Source organism: Thermobia domestica, chromosome 9 (assembly GCF_964235325.1).
Source record: "Thermobia domestica chromosome 9, izTheDome1.hap1.1, whole genome shotgun sequence".
NCBI classification, from domain to species: domain Eukaryota; kingdom Metazoa; phylum Arthropoda; class Insecta; order Zygentoma; family Lepismatidae; genus Thermobia; species Thermobia domestica.
In genome coordinates this window covers 29,695,029-29,712,741 of record NC_137462.1, presented here as the reverse complement: position 1 = coordinate 29,712,741, position 17,713 = coordinate 29,695,029, and the positions used below count along the sequence as shown (strand labels likewise).

General features: G+C 36.0%; 2 protein-coding genes across 2 annotated transcripts in view; one reads left to right on the top strand and one right to left on the bottom strand.

Moving 5' to 3' along the window:
• The window catches only part of LOC145694515 (uncharacterized), a 417,192-nt gene that overhangs the window by 133,265 nt on the left and 266,214 nt on the right, over positions 1–17,713 (top strand). The window lies entirely within an intron of this gene.
• LOC145694516 (uncharacterized) overlaps positions 1–17,713 on the bottom strand; it is a 452,605-nt gene that overhangs the window by 434,652 nt on the left and 240 nt on the right. The window lies entirely within an intron of this gene.

Here is a 17,713-nt window from a genome sequence, read left to right as displayed (position 1 = left end):
ACAAAACAAGTGGAGACGAAGCTTTAGTTATGGCATAAATTAGGATATCAGCGAGGATTACAGTAAATTTATTTATGAGGTGTCAGCAAAAAATAGGTGAATAATTTTATTAGAAACAAATTTATTTAAATTCCATGGGATTAAACCAACATGGAACATGAAATAATTTTATTAGAAACGAATTTATTTAAATTTCATGAGATTAAACCAACATGGAACATGGGATAATTTTATTAGAAACGAATTTATTTAAATTTCATGAGATTAAACCAACACGGAACATGGAATAATTTTATTAGAAACGAATTTATTTAAATTCCATGAGATTAAACCAACATGGAACATGTAATAATTTCATTAGAAACAAATTTATTTAAATTCCATTAGATTAAACCAACATGGAACATGGAATAATTTTATTAGAAACGAATTTATTTAAATTCCATGAGATTAAACCAACATGGAACATGGAATAATTTTATTAGAAGCGAATTTATTTAAATTCCATGAGATTAAACCAACATGGAACATGGAATAATTTTATTAGAAGCGAATTTATTTAAATTCCATGAGATTAAACCAACATGGAACATGGAATAATTTTATTAGAAACGAATTTATTTAAATTCCATGAGATTAAACCAACATGGAACATGGAATAATTTTATTAGAAACGAATTTATTTAAATTCCATGAGATTAAACCAACATGGAACATGGAATAATTTTATTAGAAACGAATTTATTTAAATTCCATGAGATTAAACCAAGATGGAACATGTAATATTTCATTAGAAACGAATTTATTTAAATTCCATGAGATTAAACCAACATGGAATATGGAATAATTTCATTAGAAACAAATTTATTTAAATTCCATGAGATTAAACCAACATGGAACATGGAATAATTTTATTAGAAGCGAATTTATTTAAATTCCATGAGATTAAACCAACATGGGACATGGAATAATTTTATTAGAAACGAATTTATTTAAATTCCATGAGATTAAACCAACATGGAACATGGAATAATTTTATTAGAAACGAATTTATTTAAATTCCATTAGATTAAACCAAGATGGAACATGTAATAATTTCATTAGAAACGAATTTATTTAAATTCCATAAGATTAAACCAACATGGAACATGGAATAATTTTATTAGAAGCGAATTTATTTAAATTCCATGAGATTAAACCAAGATGGAATTTGGTTTAATCTGCTTCAAAGTATTGACCTTGGCTAGCAATGCACTTATCCAACGTTAAATCCATGACTGGAAGCATTTCTGGAAGGCTTCTTTTTGGAAGGGCGTTCAACTGCTCTGCGATGGTTCTCTCAATGTTAGGAATGGTCCCAAGTCCGCTTCCCAGAACAGCCAAACACTCTCCCACTCCTGTAGTCGGTGCTCCACTCAGACCAAGCTATCTGTTTGTAACTTTGTTTTTACTTATTAGAAATGCGTCATATTATGATCATCGTATTCGACATAAAGGTGCTTTCGATGTGAATTGACATTTTTTCTCTCACTTGCGTTATTAGTGTTGCAGAGGCCTATAAAGTTTGGATTTTGTGACAGTGTATTGTCCATAGTTTGCAACACTGAATAATAAATGCGTTATTGTAAGTATTCGTTTAACAAATAGATTTGAAAGATATGTAATTATCTGACGTAGAGCCATTATTTTCTAACAGCTCTCTGTTGGGTTGACAACACTGTTATAAAGTATGTCAAACAATGTTTCCCTGGTGATATTTGGATGTCGCAAAATTTCGTCATTTTTTTACCTATTAGTTTAAAAACTGCACTGACGTTTCAAGATAAATGGTCCACGGTCTATCTAGAAGAGATAGCGAGTAAGAACCTACAATATGAAGACGTTATTTCAGTAGGAGGTATAATGATTACATGTATACGGTTTGCAGATGATATGGCGCTTGTTGCAGAATCTGAAGAGAAAATCAATAAGATTGTTAGAAAATTTTAGGAAGGGTTTGTGAAGAATATAGGATGAAAATAAATATAAGAAAGACAAGAGTCGTGGTGATTGAAACGAAGTGGTCGGTGTCAAATATACAAGTAGCAGGGAAGAAAATAGAACAGGTGACTAGTTTTCGATACCTGAGTAGTATTATTAGTAATGATACGAAGTGTGAACGTGAAATAAAAGCAAGAATAGGAATGGCGAAAGAAGCCTTTAGGAGGAAGAAAACTCTGTTTTGTGGGACCTTGAATAAAGAGTTGGGAAAAAAGACTCATGAAGTGCTTCGTGTGGAGTATTGTGCTATATGGGTCAGAAACATGGACATTACACAAAAATGATGAGAAAGGACTGGAAGTTTTCGAAATGTGGGTGAGGAGAAGAAGGGAGAGAATTAGCTGGGTCGCGGAGAAAACAAATGAGTGGGTGTTAGAAATGATGGAGGAGAAAAGAACAATTTTAGATATTGTTAAGAAGAGCAAGAGAAACTGGTTGGGACATTGGCTAAGAAGGAACTGTACCACGAGGGACGTGCTAGACGGTATGGTGCAGGAACGAGAGGGACAGGAAGGAAGCAGACTAGTGTATTAATGGATTATATCAAAACAGAAAAATCGTAGATGAAGACGAAGAGGTTAGCGAAAGACGGTAGAGCATACAAGCTTCTCAGCTGCGGTAAGTGATCTGCCAATAATAGCAGAATACCTATGATGATGATGATGATGATGATGATTTATATGAAACTCAGGAAAGGATACTAGATCTGTCTCCACTAAATAACGCCACTGAAAGAAATTAGAAGGAGGTGAAATCTGCCCACCGCAAGCTCATATACCCTGAGTTCGTATCAGATTCTTAGAACCAGAAATGAATGTTTCTTCCTTAAGCATCTTTTCCAGAGCTCCTTTGTGGGTAAGCGGCTAGTGTACGCACCTCTGGCATATGAGACTAGAGTTGCCAGATTTGTAAATTCAAAAAGGAGGACACTTTGACTTTTAAAAAAATCACTAAAAAATTGCTTTTATTGAAACTTAAGTTTACTTCCAGATTATATTAAACAACACATTTTAAAGAAAAAGAAAATAAATACAGGGTGGCCCAAAAGTAGGTATACACGCCTGCATTGATCAAGTATAACATTCTAGCTTACAGGTTTATTTGTTTCGACTGTTCCTAGCTTAAGATATAAGTAAAACTCCTTAAGAGTATAATAAAGAAACTAAGTCTACCTGATGGATAACAATAAGAAATGACATAAAATACAATGAACTGATCAGTACGGTACTGTGTACCTACTTTTGGGCTACCCTGTATTACTACTGTTGGGCTACCCTGTGTTGGGCTACCCTAGAAATTAATAAAGTAAACTAGTAAAAAAAAAGTACAACTACAAAATTATGACTCACTAGCAGGCAGCAATACTAATGGCACTTTAAGTCATGGTACTATAACAACTTATTTATCCTATTTCCATTCTGACAATATTTTATGCATCTTGAAAGACTGTTTCATTGATTAATCTCCTGAATCATCCCTGTTTCATTAATTAGTCTCCAAACTCGAAAAGGAGGACAAAAGCGCGTCCGGCTTGGGTACAAAAGCCGGTATGTCCAAAAGCTGGACGTCTGGCAACCATATGTGAGACCCAGATTCGATTCCCGTCGGGAGCTCATGTGGTTCGGATTCCACGTTAAGCTGTGGGTTGTCTCATATAGACTTGGTGCCGAAAGAGACGCTAAACTAAAAATCAAAAACACATCACCTTAACTAAGCCTCTTTTCCGCATATACCAGTTGAAAAATAAAACTAAATAAATAGAAAACAGATATATATATATATATATATATATATATATATATATATATATATATATATATATATATATATATATATATATATATATATATATATATATATATATATATATATATATATATATAACCTAAGCATACCTTAAGGCACTGGTTCTCAACCTAATTGCTATCACGACCCCCATTTTATCACATCCTCTTGCCAACGACCCCATAATAATTTCTGATTTTAGTAAGCTTGTCTAGGATTTTTAATATGCCTATTGCGGAGATCTTACAATATCCATCTATTTTTATAATATTAGAATCCACTTCTTGTAAGTAGTGGATACAGTAACAGTAATATACTGCCTACAATGAAAGTGCTGGTTCAAGATGGATGTTAAACCCTTTCATTGAAGAGGCCATCAAAGTAGCCGATATTAAGTCCACAACTTCTTGACCAACTAATAGAATTATCGTGCGACAAGTCCTTGCAACTGGTTTTCTGTAACGAAGACTTGGACAAGTTCTGCCTGATGAGAAGAGAAGAATATCCTAGTCTGGTATCTGTTGCTTTAAAAGTAATAATTCCATTTGCTACATCGTAGCTGCGCGGAAGTAGTTTTTCTTCCATGGTAAGCATTGAAACAAAATTAAGAAATTACATATCAGTAGGAAATGACTTTATAATGTGCGTCACGAAGATTGAACCGGACATTACCGCAATACTGGAAACACACCATGTTAAGATTTCAATTTTAATTGTATATCAAAATGCAGGTTTTGTTGCATTTGTATTTTTCTGATTATTTCAATATGCAGTTCCCATTAGTTTCATATCGTACTTCTTACATTTAAATTAATTTTTAAACAACTCTGCACCTGTTGAAAATGTTTAGTAGACCTATTTTTCATTGTTTTTAACAGTTTGTATAAAAATAAAAATATGCCTATCAGAACAAAATTCAAAATAATATTTAAATATACACTCGTGCTCAAAAATTAAGGATAATGCGGATACACGGTGAAACAATGCTCTGGTGGGCGGTTTTCGATTGGAAATCACCTCGGGGTATGACCATGCGGTGCATTTGACCATTCTGTGCGGTGCGGTCGTCGCACGGTGGCGCTGGCAGCAGTCCAAATACGCAGAGGTGTGTTGGTGCATGTCAGAGTACGGTGCAGCATGTAAGTGTGCAGATGTTGTCAGACGTGCTAATGGTGACTGTGTTGAAAATGGCTCAAAGAACACATATTGATGACGTTATGAAGGGTAGAATAATAGGGCGACTGGAGGCTGGTCATATACAGCAGGTCGTAGCACGGGCCCTCCGTGTACCGCAAAGTGCGATCTCAAGATTATGGCAACGATTCCAGCATATAGAAAACGTGTCCAGGCGCTATAGTACGGGACGTCCACAGTGTATAACTCCACAAGAAGACCCATATCTCACCATCAGTGCCCGCAGACGGCCACGGAGTACAGCAGGTAGCCTTGCTCGGGACCTTGCCATAGCCACTGGAACAGTTGTCTCCCGACACACAGTCTACAGACGACTGAACAGACATAGTTTATTCGCCCGGAGACTTGCAAGGTGCATTCCACTGACCCCTGTTCACACGAGAGCCCGTAAAGCCTGGTGTCAAGAACACAGTACATGGTCAATGGAACAGTGGTCCCAGGTTATGTTCACGGACGAGTCCAGGTATAGTCTGAACAGTGATTCTCGCCGGGTTATCATCTGGCGTGAACCAGGAACCAGATACCAACCCCATAATGTCCTTGAAAGAGACCTGTACGGAGGTAGTGGTTTGATGGTGTGGGGTGGGATTATGATTGGTTCACGTGTACACCCCTGCATGTTTTTGACAGAGGAACTGTAACAGGTCAGGTGTATCGGGACGTCATTTTGCATCAGTATGTTCGCCTCTTCAGGGGTGCATTGGGTCCCACCTTCCTCCTAATGGATGATAACGCACGGCCCCACCGAGCTGCCATCGTGGAGGAGTACCGTGAAACAGAAGATATCAGGCGAATGGAATGGCCTGCCTGTTCTCCAGACCTAAACCCCATCGAGCATGACTGGGATGCTCTCGGTCGACGTATCGCTGCACGTCTTCGAACCCCTAGTACACTTCAGGAACTCCGACAGGCACTGGTGCAAGAATGGGAGACTATACCCCAGCAGCTGCTCGATCCAGAGTATGCCAACCCGTTGTGCGGCCTGTGTACGTGTGCATGGTGATCATATCCCAAATTGATGTCGGGGTACATGCGCAGGAAACAGTGGCGTTGTGTAGCACATGTGTTTCTCAACTTATCACCAATACCGTGGATACCGTTGATATCACCAATACCGTGGTACCGATGTTTCGTTTGTTCGTATGTTGTGTTCACTATGTGCTTATGCTATTAGCGCCAGTTTTGTGTAGTGCCACGTTGTGTAGTACCACAATCTACAATTATCCTTAATTTTTGAGCATGAGTGTATTTTCCGGTATTAGATTCTAGATCAAAATTTGGGTTTGATGGTTATTTGCATCACTGTTCTAATTATATATATCTGTTCCATTTATCTTCGCGACCCCTATGAAACCCTCTTGCGACCCCCGGGTTGAGATACCTTGCCTTAAGAAGACTGACATTCATTAGAATCAAGCCCTAGTTGTGGGAATCTATAATAATCCTATTAACATCAAACCTTTTAACCTGAGAGCTATCAAGACACAAAAGCAAGTTTCATTTCCCGTCAATTATAAACACGTGCTGTCTTTGAAAAGGAAATTCTAATGAAGGAATTCGGCATCAACTGACAAGTTTCTAGGCACCTGGCGTGAAATTTCATTAAATGAATTAAAAATTGAGCGAAGGAAATGAATAAATGAAAAGGAATGAAGTTTAACAAACAAAAGAGCAGAGACAAATTGCATTTTCAGTTTTTTAAAAGAAGGAAATCCTCTCTTTGATAAGAACTTAATATATTTCTTAAAATAGTTTTCGACTAACAAAACACATTTAACAATGGAAGAAATGAGTTAGTCTCATTGGCAGAACAAGAGCATAAATAATTATATCGAACTATTTTTGCCAGCATCCAACAATAGGTTAAGCATGATGGCATTTCAGAGTAAGAAGGAAATATTATACGAGGACAGTAACATTCATTTCTAAAATTCCAAGAGAGCTGATTTTATACAGGGTGTTTCAAAAGAACACCGTTTAGGAGGTGATTCCTGACATCAAGATAAGACAAAAAAAAAAAGTATAGACCAATCTGGGTGCAGAAAGCCGTCATTTCTGAGTTATAGGCTGCAGAAAACATGAAAAACTGAAATTTAAAGGTCCATAGCTACAAAACTATGGGACCTACCATAGTCGGGTCAAGACTTCACTGAAAAAGTAATATGTGTGTTATCCAAAAATACATGTTTCAGAATCCTAAGGTACTCACGCAACAATTTTTATAACAGAGGAAGTTCAGGCTACGTGCATATAATTTGAAGTACTCACTAATTACTTATGCCACGTCTACATCAGAAGGCGGGGCTTAAACGCAGCTCTGCGATCTAAAAGGCTTTATTTTTTCACTTTCGTTTATAAGCATTTTATCACTCTGTATGTGTGGCTGGTTACTGTTATGTAACGTTTTGGATTTTTTTTTTGCACACTCTTAGTACTGTTTAGCTAAATTTCATTTTAATTCACTGATGACGTTTAATTTTTATACCATTCAAAAAATAACTGCGACTTTTTATACATATAAACTAGCTGAATCTGCGCTCTCTACACAGCGCATCATTCACATGTGAGCATGAATTTCCTTATCATTCCTTACAACATCTGTACATATCCCTTTACAGACATAACTGAAAGACGTCTTGATAAAAATCGGCAATGGAGTATCATAAAGGGAAGATTTTGTCGATTAATTTTTAAAAATATATCGCACCGTTTGCAAGATTTGAGCCTACTTCTGGTTGGAGTTTATCAGTTTTTTTCTTTCTTCTTGCATTTAGTATGTAATAAGCAAATACATTACACATTCACAATTAACTATATTGTTAGTGATATATTGTTCATTGGGCAAAAACATCCCAAACAATAAAATTCATCTTAGACTGGAGAAATGGTTATCCTTCGTTTTTCATTATTATTTGGTCAAGAAACAAATCCCGGTGAGATTAACCCCGTATAGAAATGTTTGTTGTTGTAATGTTAGCTCGTAGGATATGCTGCTTTTAGAAATTTCAATACTTCCAGTGTACCCTCAAAAATGTAATAAAGAAAGAAATAAGGGATTTTTTTTAAAAAAAATATTCAATTAGAACTCAACAATCTACGCAAAATTTGCAATTGATTAGTGAAAACGGCATCTTTCTATACTAATGCCACATTGAGTTGATCCCTAGTCTTCCGTTGCAAGCGCTGCTATCGGCTGAAGGAATTCCACTCGCTTTCTCTCGCTTAGTAACAGCTGAACCATTATTGGCTCAACGCATAGGTGTGTGAGGGTGTGAGCTTTAGTTCGCATTTTTGCCACGGCTCAAGACATTTTGGCAGCACAATAGAACTTGTGGTTTCTGAGATGTCATTGTCAAAAGAACTCGCCACAATCATATAAACTTTTCTTGACCATAAACACATAACCCTAGTATTTTAATATATGAATTGAGATGTTGAAACATTTAAAGGAACATAATTTCAGTGCATCAGTATAGTCTCACTGGAATTAAACAGACTTCTAAAGAGCCCGTTATTTGTGGAAGCATTTCTGGATGGCTTTCTTGAAAAGACTACACCTGTGTCACAGTATTCTTCATAATGATTTGTGGTGTCTGAAATTAAATCCCTTTCGGTAGTATATTCAGCGTATGGAAGAGTTAAAAATCAAAAGAAAATCTACCTTAGGGGGAGTAGAAAGAGTTGGGTTGATTTTGAGTTTAACGTCCCATTCAGCAGCGAGGCTATATGAGACGGAACCTACTGATTGACGCGGAATCCGAACCACATGAGCTCCCGTCGGGAATCGAACCCGGGTCTCCCACATCAAAGGCATGTACGCTAACCGCTTATACACGAAGGAGCTCGGGAGTAGAAAGAGGCTGATAAAGAAGAAAACTATTGTTTGACCACGAAAGCCTGAACCAAATACGAAAATTGGGCATGATGAGCTATCAAGGTATAGCATTCAAAGGTCTGGTTTTCTCTGACATATAACCAACCTTTTAATTCAAAATTTAGAAAAAAAAAATATGTTGCATGGCGACCGTTGCTAAGCTGTACAGTTATTTTATAGTAAAAGAAAATATGACGGATTCTCACTACATTTCATTTCTACGTACTGACGCTTACTGCAAAAAAAAAAAAAAAAAAAAAAAAAAAAAAAAAAAAAAAAGTTATGCACTGCGCATGCTTTACATATCTTACCACCAAACGACACTTTCTATGCTTCATTTGTTTCGCGAGAATAAATAACAGAAACTATTTCAATGGAATACATTTAATTCATGCTGATATCTAAAATACTATGTAATTCTCCTAGCAAGACATTTTTGAAAGCATTTTCTTTATTTCTTGATTCATCACAGAAGAAGTTTTTTTTTTTTTTTTTTAAATTTAATCTTTGGTGTTTTAGAATCAAAAATGCCTCATCCATAAAAATAAATAAATAAATAAATACATGGAGCGGTCAATAAATTTTTCTCCTCAATATGAAGGGTTTGAAGAAGGGCCAAATGCAGACATACCATTAATCTTTCTCTACATAGCAGAAACCTGCACGGGCCGGGCTTGGGCGGGCCGACACTGATTTCTCTTCAGGTCGGGCCGGGCTGGGGCTGATTAATTGCAATTCTGTAATAATTTATTGACTTTCGTTAAACGATAATTAGAATAAAGGCAAACGTTGAAGAAGTGTACCCGTGAAAAACGTTACAAAATAAAACTTTTAAAATTTATCGGACCCGGGCCGGGCTTGGGCCAAGAATTTTAAAAAAGTTATCGGGTCGGGCCGGGCTCGGGCCGAAAATCTCCAAAACTTTTCGGGCCCAGATACATTCGGGCTGGATTGGGCTTTTTTTTTTTAATTCCTCCACTACCCCTGCCATAGCCATTTCCTTATGGTCTTACTGGCAGACTCAACTGCCCCTGACTCTTTTCTTTATAATCTCTCTCTTTGATTCATTATCTTCTCTCTCTTTTCGTGCTAACTCACCCATGCAGGGGTGGGGGGCTAGATTTTTTTTTGCCTGATACCTTATAATTTAAATCAGGTTTTATATTCCTATTCTTCTTTGATTTTTGATTTTAACACTGAAATAAAATTTTTATTCTTTACACAACACATATACACATAATACAATACAATTACACAGAGACTTATCGCAAAAGTTACAACTTGTAGCTTGATATTAAAATTGCCTAAATATGGGAATTATATTATAAAACACTAGTTATAAGTTAAATTTTAAAATATATATTATTAATTTGGTTTAATCACCTGTTAAACTATTCTGGTTTCCTCCTTGTGAGCCTTTTCTATCATTTTCTTTCTTCTTCTATTTTTGTTATTATTATTATTATTATTATTATTATTATTATTATTATTATTATTATTATTATTATTATTATTATTATTATTATTATTATTATTATTATTATTTTAACAGTTTCTCTCCTGTATGCTGTATACTCATAAATGCTAATGGTTTTTCACCTGTTCGTGTTACATTTATCTTTATTTTACCGTTGGTCCTCCAACTGTTATTGTTCTAATTTAGGCACACTCAGTCTACGGTCCTCCTGATAGACCAAGGAGCTAATTAATCATGACACATTAGCCATTTCCGTGCACAACACTACACTAGCACTAGACACACACAAAACACTAACACATTAAAATTTTTATTTATATTTAAAAAAAAACTGGATTGTTTATTGTTATTAATATGCACTTAGTATGATATGTTTGAATATGTTGGACTGAGCGTCAGATTCTTCCAAAGTTAGTATTGTTTAGTTCTGTTCATTATCTTCTAGCCAAGTCTTTTGCTATTTGTACTTTATTAATTTCAAGAATTTGAGAGCATAATCTATTGAAGTGGCATCTATAGTTATCGTTACAAATTAGTTCTAACGTACCAAACTGATTTTTAACCTGATGTAGTTCACCTCTGATTCTTTGTCCCACTTCCGGTAACACTATATTATTGCACTCAAATACTAAATGGTCGGGAGTTTGTACTTGACCACAAACACAATCACTATTTTCCAATAGACCTATTTTAAAGAACGTTGATCGAAATTGTCCATGTCCAGTAAGGAATTGGATTACATATCTATTAATTTCTAAATGTCCCAGATCTAATCTTTGTTTTATATTTGGGATTAGTTCATTCACTCTGGCGGATTGAGCTCGGCCCGTGCAGGTCTCTACTACATAGTCACAAAGAAAAGTAACACATTTCTGCAACTGGTCTTTCAGTTTCCACAACCCCTCTTTGTAGAAAGTGTAACTTTGGCTGGAAAAACCAGTGCTCCAGTGCAGCAATGACCTCCGCATCTGAAGAAAAACGCCGTCCTTTCATAGATTGTTTCAGTTTTGGAAACAAGAAGAAATCTGACGGCACGAGGTCAGGTGAATATGGAGGATGGGGAAGTAATTAGTACCCTAGGCGTTGGACAAAATTCATGGTTTCCTGGGGTTTGTGGCAAGAGTATTGTCAACTAGCAGGTGAATATCTTTGGTGAAGATGCTACGGCGCTTTTCCTTTAGAAAATCGCGAAGTTTTTCCAGCAGACCTCTGTAATATGTTTCAGTCACACTATGCCCATAAGTTAGATAATCCGTTAAGAATGACGCCATTACAATCCCAGAAAACTGAAAGCATGACCTTCTTAACAGAAGGCTGCACACGGGCCTTTTTAGGGTGTGGGGAGCTGCTATGTTTGCACTGTTTACTCATCACTTTAGTCTCTGGATCAAAGTCGTATACCCAATATTCATCTATTGTCACGAAACGATCGAAAAATTGTTCTTATTGGGTACTTCGAGAGCCATCACTTCCGATGCACAATCAGCGAGTTACTGTTTTTGAAAAGGAGTGAGTAATCTGGGAACCGTGCGGACACTTTAGATAGGCGCAGGTGATCATGCAAGATAGTGGGCACTGAGCCAATGGAAATCTTCAACTCATTAATAACAGTATTTATGGTTATTTATCTATCGTCCATCACTAGAAGGTTCGCATCCATTTAAGAGTTATCGTGCGAAGTAACGGACGGACGGACATAGTAACAATACATTAAGTGTCACTGCTTGATCCCAATAAAAGTTATATATAAATAAACTAGAGATTTTATCTTTAAGTTTTACATCCCACGCTTGTGCCGGCAAGGCTAAAGGAGACGGTAACGATGAAAAATGAATCAAACGGTGGAATGAAGAAAGGGGAGGAAACGGGAGAACCCCGAGAAAACCCAGACACACGTTCTTTGTTCACTTGGCGCGAGCTGAGATCGAATCAAGGACTCCATGTGCCATAAGTTAACGCTCTAACACTGAATCACCGCGCCCCACAAATTAGAATCAAGCAAGATTTTAACTTACAAAGTACAGCGAGCCGAAGGCTCGGGTACAACAGCTATTTTCTATGAACATCACAGTATGTTTTTGATCATAAATACAATATTTTTGTTTATAAAGGAAAAATAGACAATTAGTTACGTAATACTTGAGGTTATCTCGGTTGTGCTTATTGTGTAACCTTTTGGGGTCATTACAATATATAATACTTTGTAACTTTACATATGCAATGTAATTATTGCAAATATTTTCCTGGAAATGCTTTGGCGAAACTTCAAGGCAACTTATGAAGTGGAACGGCTATAAAACAACAAAAACTATTCCAGGATGTCTTTGATCAAGCACTTGAACAAGGCGGAAAATAGAGTTACTGAAGTTTCACTTTATTAAATTAAGTAGATTCTTCAATTTATTGTTTTATTTGCAAATGTAAATTCCATTTAAATAATTAAAGAATATGTGAATTTCTATTAAACTTTATTATTATTATTATTATTATTATTATTATTATTATTATTATTATTATTATTATTATTAAACTATCCTCTGTTTGTCCGTCTGTTGGCAGGTATCAGAGCAAAAGCAGTAAGATATATATATATATATATATATATATATATATATATATATATATATATATATATATATATATATATATATATATATATATATATATATATATATACAGGGTGTTTCAAAACAACACCGACAACGTTTAGGAGGAGATTCCTGACACCAAGATAAGACAAAAAGTATAGACCAACTTGGGTGCACAAATGCTTCCTTTCGGAGTTAGAAGCTGCCGAAAACATGAAAATATGAACTTTAAAGGTCCATAGCTCCAAAACTATGGGACCTACCGTAGTCGGGTCAAGACTTCACTTACGAACTAGCATGTGCCCTATCCAAATATCCATGTTCCAGAATCCTGTGGTACTTTCGCAACAATTTTTATTGAGGTAGTTGGTGAGTGCTTCAAATAATTTGCCCATAGTCAAACTCCCTCTATAAAGAATGTTGTGTGAGTACTGCAGGATTCTGAAACATGGATTTTTGGATAGGCCACATGTTAGTTCCTATGTGAAGTCTTGACTCGACTACGGTAGATCCTATAGTTTTGGAGCTATGAACCTTTAAAGTTCATATTTTCATATTTTCTGCAGCCTGTAACTCCGAAAGAAAGGGTTATATATATATATATATATATATATATATATATATATATATATATATATATATATATATATATACAGGGTTTTCATAAAGTATGGACGGACTTAATTCGCTAATTTACACAAAAATGGTCATATTGAAATCAAATAAAGTGCAAACGATAGCGGAAGGATTAAATTTTTACCTGTAATCTGCACCAGCTCAGTTCATTCACCGCCACACCTCCAACTGGGCGCCATTTACGTCCACACATTCGCGTAGGCGTGGGCTGTTGATGATGCTTTCCCTTACCCTGCTCACTGTTGCAGGCGATGTTGGCGGCCTCCCACTTCGAGGACGGTCCAGGACGCTTCCTGTCTCCAAGAACTTAGCATGCCACTTTCAGCTTACAACTTACTTTTAACAGTCAACATTGAAACAACAATGAAAACAACAATGGATTGAATTTGGTAAGAAACTTACCCTTGCCCTCCCTCTCCCTCTCTCAACGTGCTCAGAGTTGCCGCTTATCTAACAGTGTTGCCAACTAAAAATTTAATCCTTCCGCTACCGTTTGCACTTTATTTGATTTCATTATGAGCATTTTTATGAAAATTATAAGCAAATTAAATCCGTCCAGACTTTATGAAAACCCTGTATATGTCTTATCTTGGTATCAGGAATCACCTTCCAAACGTCGGTGTTGTTTGAAACAGCCTGTATAATTAAGAAGTGGATATTTGCAATGGATTCAATATTCCAAGCAGGAAAGGAGTGGGTCAGTGGATCATGGGTCAAGATTTGTGAAAGAGTCAGTGGGTTAACATGACGTGACTCGCTGCGACCCACAACCCACCATGACTCCATCTGACCAAACCGATCCACTATGATTCACTGACCCATTGTGCTCAGTGGATTGTAGACAGCATCTGAACACTACTGAATTTGTCTACATTTTACTTCGAAGGCCTCCATTTTTTTTCCTTTGTCATCTGTTCCTATTTACTTAGTTTACATGAGAATATTTAAATGAAAAAAGAACTTCTTCAGGCACTTTTCAGTATTGATATTTGTAATTGTAATAATAGCAATATTACTTACTACTTGACTTTCTAGACACACTCGAATTTTACACTTTTTTTCCTTCACGTTAGCCTACTTTACCTTGATTTGAGACTTTCAAATTCACGGATTTTGATGGGCCATGGTAGGACGTGTGTCCAGTGGATGGTGGGTCAGTGTGTCATGGTCAATTTTCATTGACCCACGTCATCCCTGCTTCCAAGAATAGGTTCCATCCCCTCATTTAACTTATTATTCAAACCGGAATTGGTTGAAATTAGCAATTTCCGGTTCGAACATCTTTCGCTGTAGAACAAACACGGTAATAGACAGCGACAAGATTTTTTTTTTTTTTTTGCAATCGATTCAGTGTCTCAAGGAAATACGTCGCCACCACCGCCGAAACCGGAAGTGGTTCAAAATTATTACTACTTCCGGTTTCAATACTGATTAAGATAGAGCAAAAAACGATAAAAGAGATCGATTTAGCCTTCCACGTATAGGTTTCATATCCTGGGTCAACTCTCTACTGAAACCGAAAGTGGTAGAAATCAATCATTTTCGATTACAATGTTTATCGCCATAGAACAAAAATAATAGCGACAATCGGTTTCTTCCAATCTGTTCAGCATCTCAAGAGAACATACCATCAACATATGCAACACTGCACTAAACCAGGAAGTTTCTGAAGTTTATTAATATTTCCGATTTCCAATACTGATTTCCATAGAGCAAAAACTATAAATGATATCGAGAAGCATTTTCTTGGAATCAATTCAGCGTTCCAAAGATACGTTCCATCTCTTCCGCTGACCATCTATTAGAGCCGCAAGTGGTAGAAATTAACCACTTCCGGTTTCTATGTTTATCACTATAAAACACAAGCAGTAATAGATAGCAGCAAGCGTTCTTATGTAATCGGTTCAACGAATCAAGAGAACATACTATCACCACTTGCAAAACTACCAAAACTGCAAGAGGTTGAAATTTACTAGTACTTCCGGTTTCAATATTGATTTCCGAATTTTTTTTTCAATCAATTGAGCGTTGCAAGAATGGCACTCAAAGTTTCCGTTAACAGTATATGTTACTACATCCTTTTTAAAAAAGGTATAGTATATATTAACAACACTGGTTATTAAATGTAAGCTTTTATTATTGAAACCAAAGAAGAATGCTTGTTCTTTGTAAATTGAAAACATCCCCCTTTCCCTATCAGAAGCAGAAGGATCGAAAAGGGCAAAAACATGCACAGTCATTTTTAACGGATAGCGTACCGGATTTCACAATTGTAACGTAAGCGAATCCTCACACTGAGCACTTTATGAATAAATCAAAATTAAAATGTTATGCAAATTTTTCCCCTTTCCACTTAGAAGCAATATTTTCGAAAATGCTGGAACATCTGAACGCTTATTCTCTTTTGTGAACATGTGAATCGAAAATGTTCATTTTTAATTAAGAGTATATCAGGCACGTATCCAAAAATGTTTGTTAAGAGGGGTCCAATAATATGTAATATTGAATGAGATTTATTCTGCGCCTAAAAAGATAAGTAATTGTAAAATACTTCCACCTATATTTTCTTTAAAAAATGATAAAACTAGATTGTTTTTACAGGAGAAAGAGTACAGATGAATTGAAGGTCAAATTTGAATGCCACATCAATCATTTCTCTATTAAACAAATATAGTTTTATTAACAAATTGCACAAACGAATGTTGTGTTAGAAAGTGTTTTTATTTATTTATTTATTTATTTATTTTTTTAGGAGGGTTTCCGGACTTGATGGACTCCCCATGAGTGCGCTTCTTTATATACCGCATTTTACATCTCTAACTTAACCGAATTATCGACATTCCCTGCTTAGTGAACAACGTTGGGAAAATTTTAATACACCATGTCCTTAAAAATACTTTAAAATCATATTTTAAAATGATATTACGTTATTTTGGATTATCGTATTTAAATGTAATTGGTAACACTGAAAGAGAAACTCAAATATTTTTACTATACTTCATTCACAATGAATGTGGGCCCCACCAGTGACGATGCAGACTTCAAGATGATTTTTAGATTCACGCCATATCTGATGAAATGAACTGGATGACAGCACTGATACGAACTTGCACTTCTTCCAGGTTTTGAGGCAATGGGGGTACATAGACACAATCCTTTACGTAACCCCATAAAAAGAAATCACAGACCTTTAAGTCAGGCGACCTCGGCGGCCACTTGTAAAAGACATTATCAACATTTCCGGTACGCCAAATCCATCTTCCTGGAAGACGGTCATTCAGATGCTGCCGAACATGTAAATGTCAGCGAGAAGGTGCTCTATCTTGTTGGAAAATAAAATCATTGCCTTCTTCTACCAATTGTGCTTTGACTCTGCGCGATGTGGTATTCGAAAACACACCAACTTCGTCCTTGTGGGGTCGCCATTACTCTTTAAAACTTATTCTCTAATTACAACACAACACAACGAAAAGAAATAAATTTAGGTTAACACATTACAAGCTTCTCAAGTGACCTCCAGCAGAAACAGCAACTTCCTGCTAAATATCCAACAATGAACCCATATCGACTAATCACAAAGTAAACATGAGTGAATGCACTTTTTCTGTTTGATCCCATACATTATGGACAATGTTGTCCATTGTTGACATGCACAAAAATATTTGACGTTTTCTTTCAAGTGTGACCGATTTCAATTAAATACGATTATCCAAAGCGACACAATACCACTTTAAAATATCATAGCATTTCTATGGATACACTGTGTTATAGAAACGATCTACAGGTTTCCATTTAGGAGTGAAATTTTTAAAACGCTGAAACGTGAACTTCCTTATTTCTCAACTTTAAAGTTTAAACACCGAATTCCACAACGACGACACTTCAAGCGAATCCTCACATCTGAACAAAAATGGGAAATTTGAGTATTGTAAAAATTTTCCTCAATTTATGTTCTTAGGAGCAGAATTTTCGAAACCACTAAAATATATATTCCCTTATTTTTAAATAAAGATCTTATATGCCGATTTTCCTCTCGCTATCTCTCTGGATTTGTGACATACTAAATTGCTCAGTGGTAAAGCGTTCACCTCTGGTGTGTGGTGTCTCTAGTTCGATCCC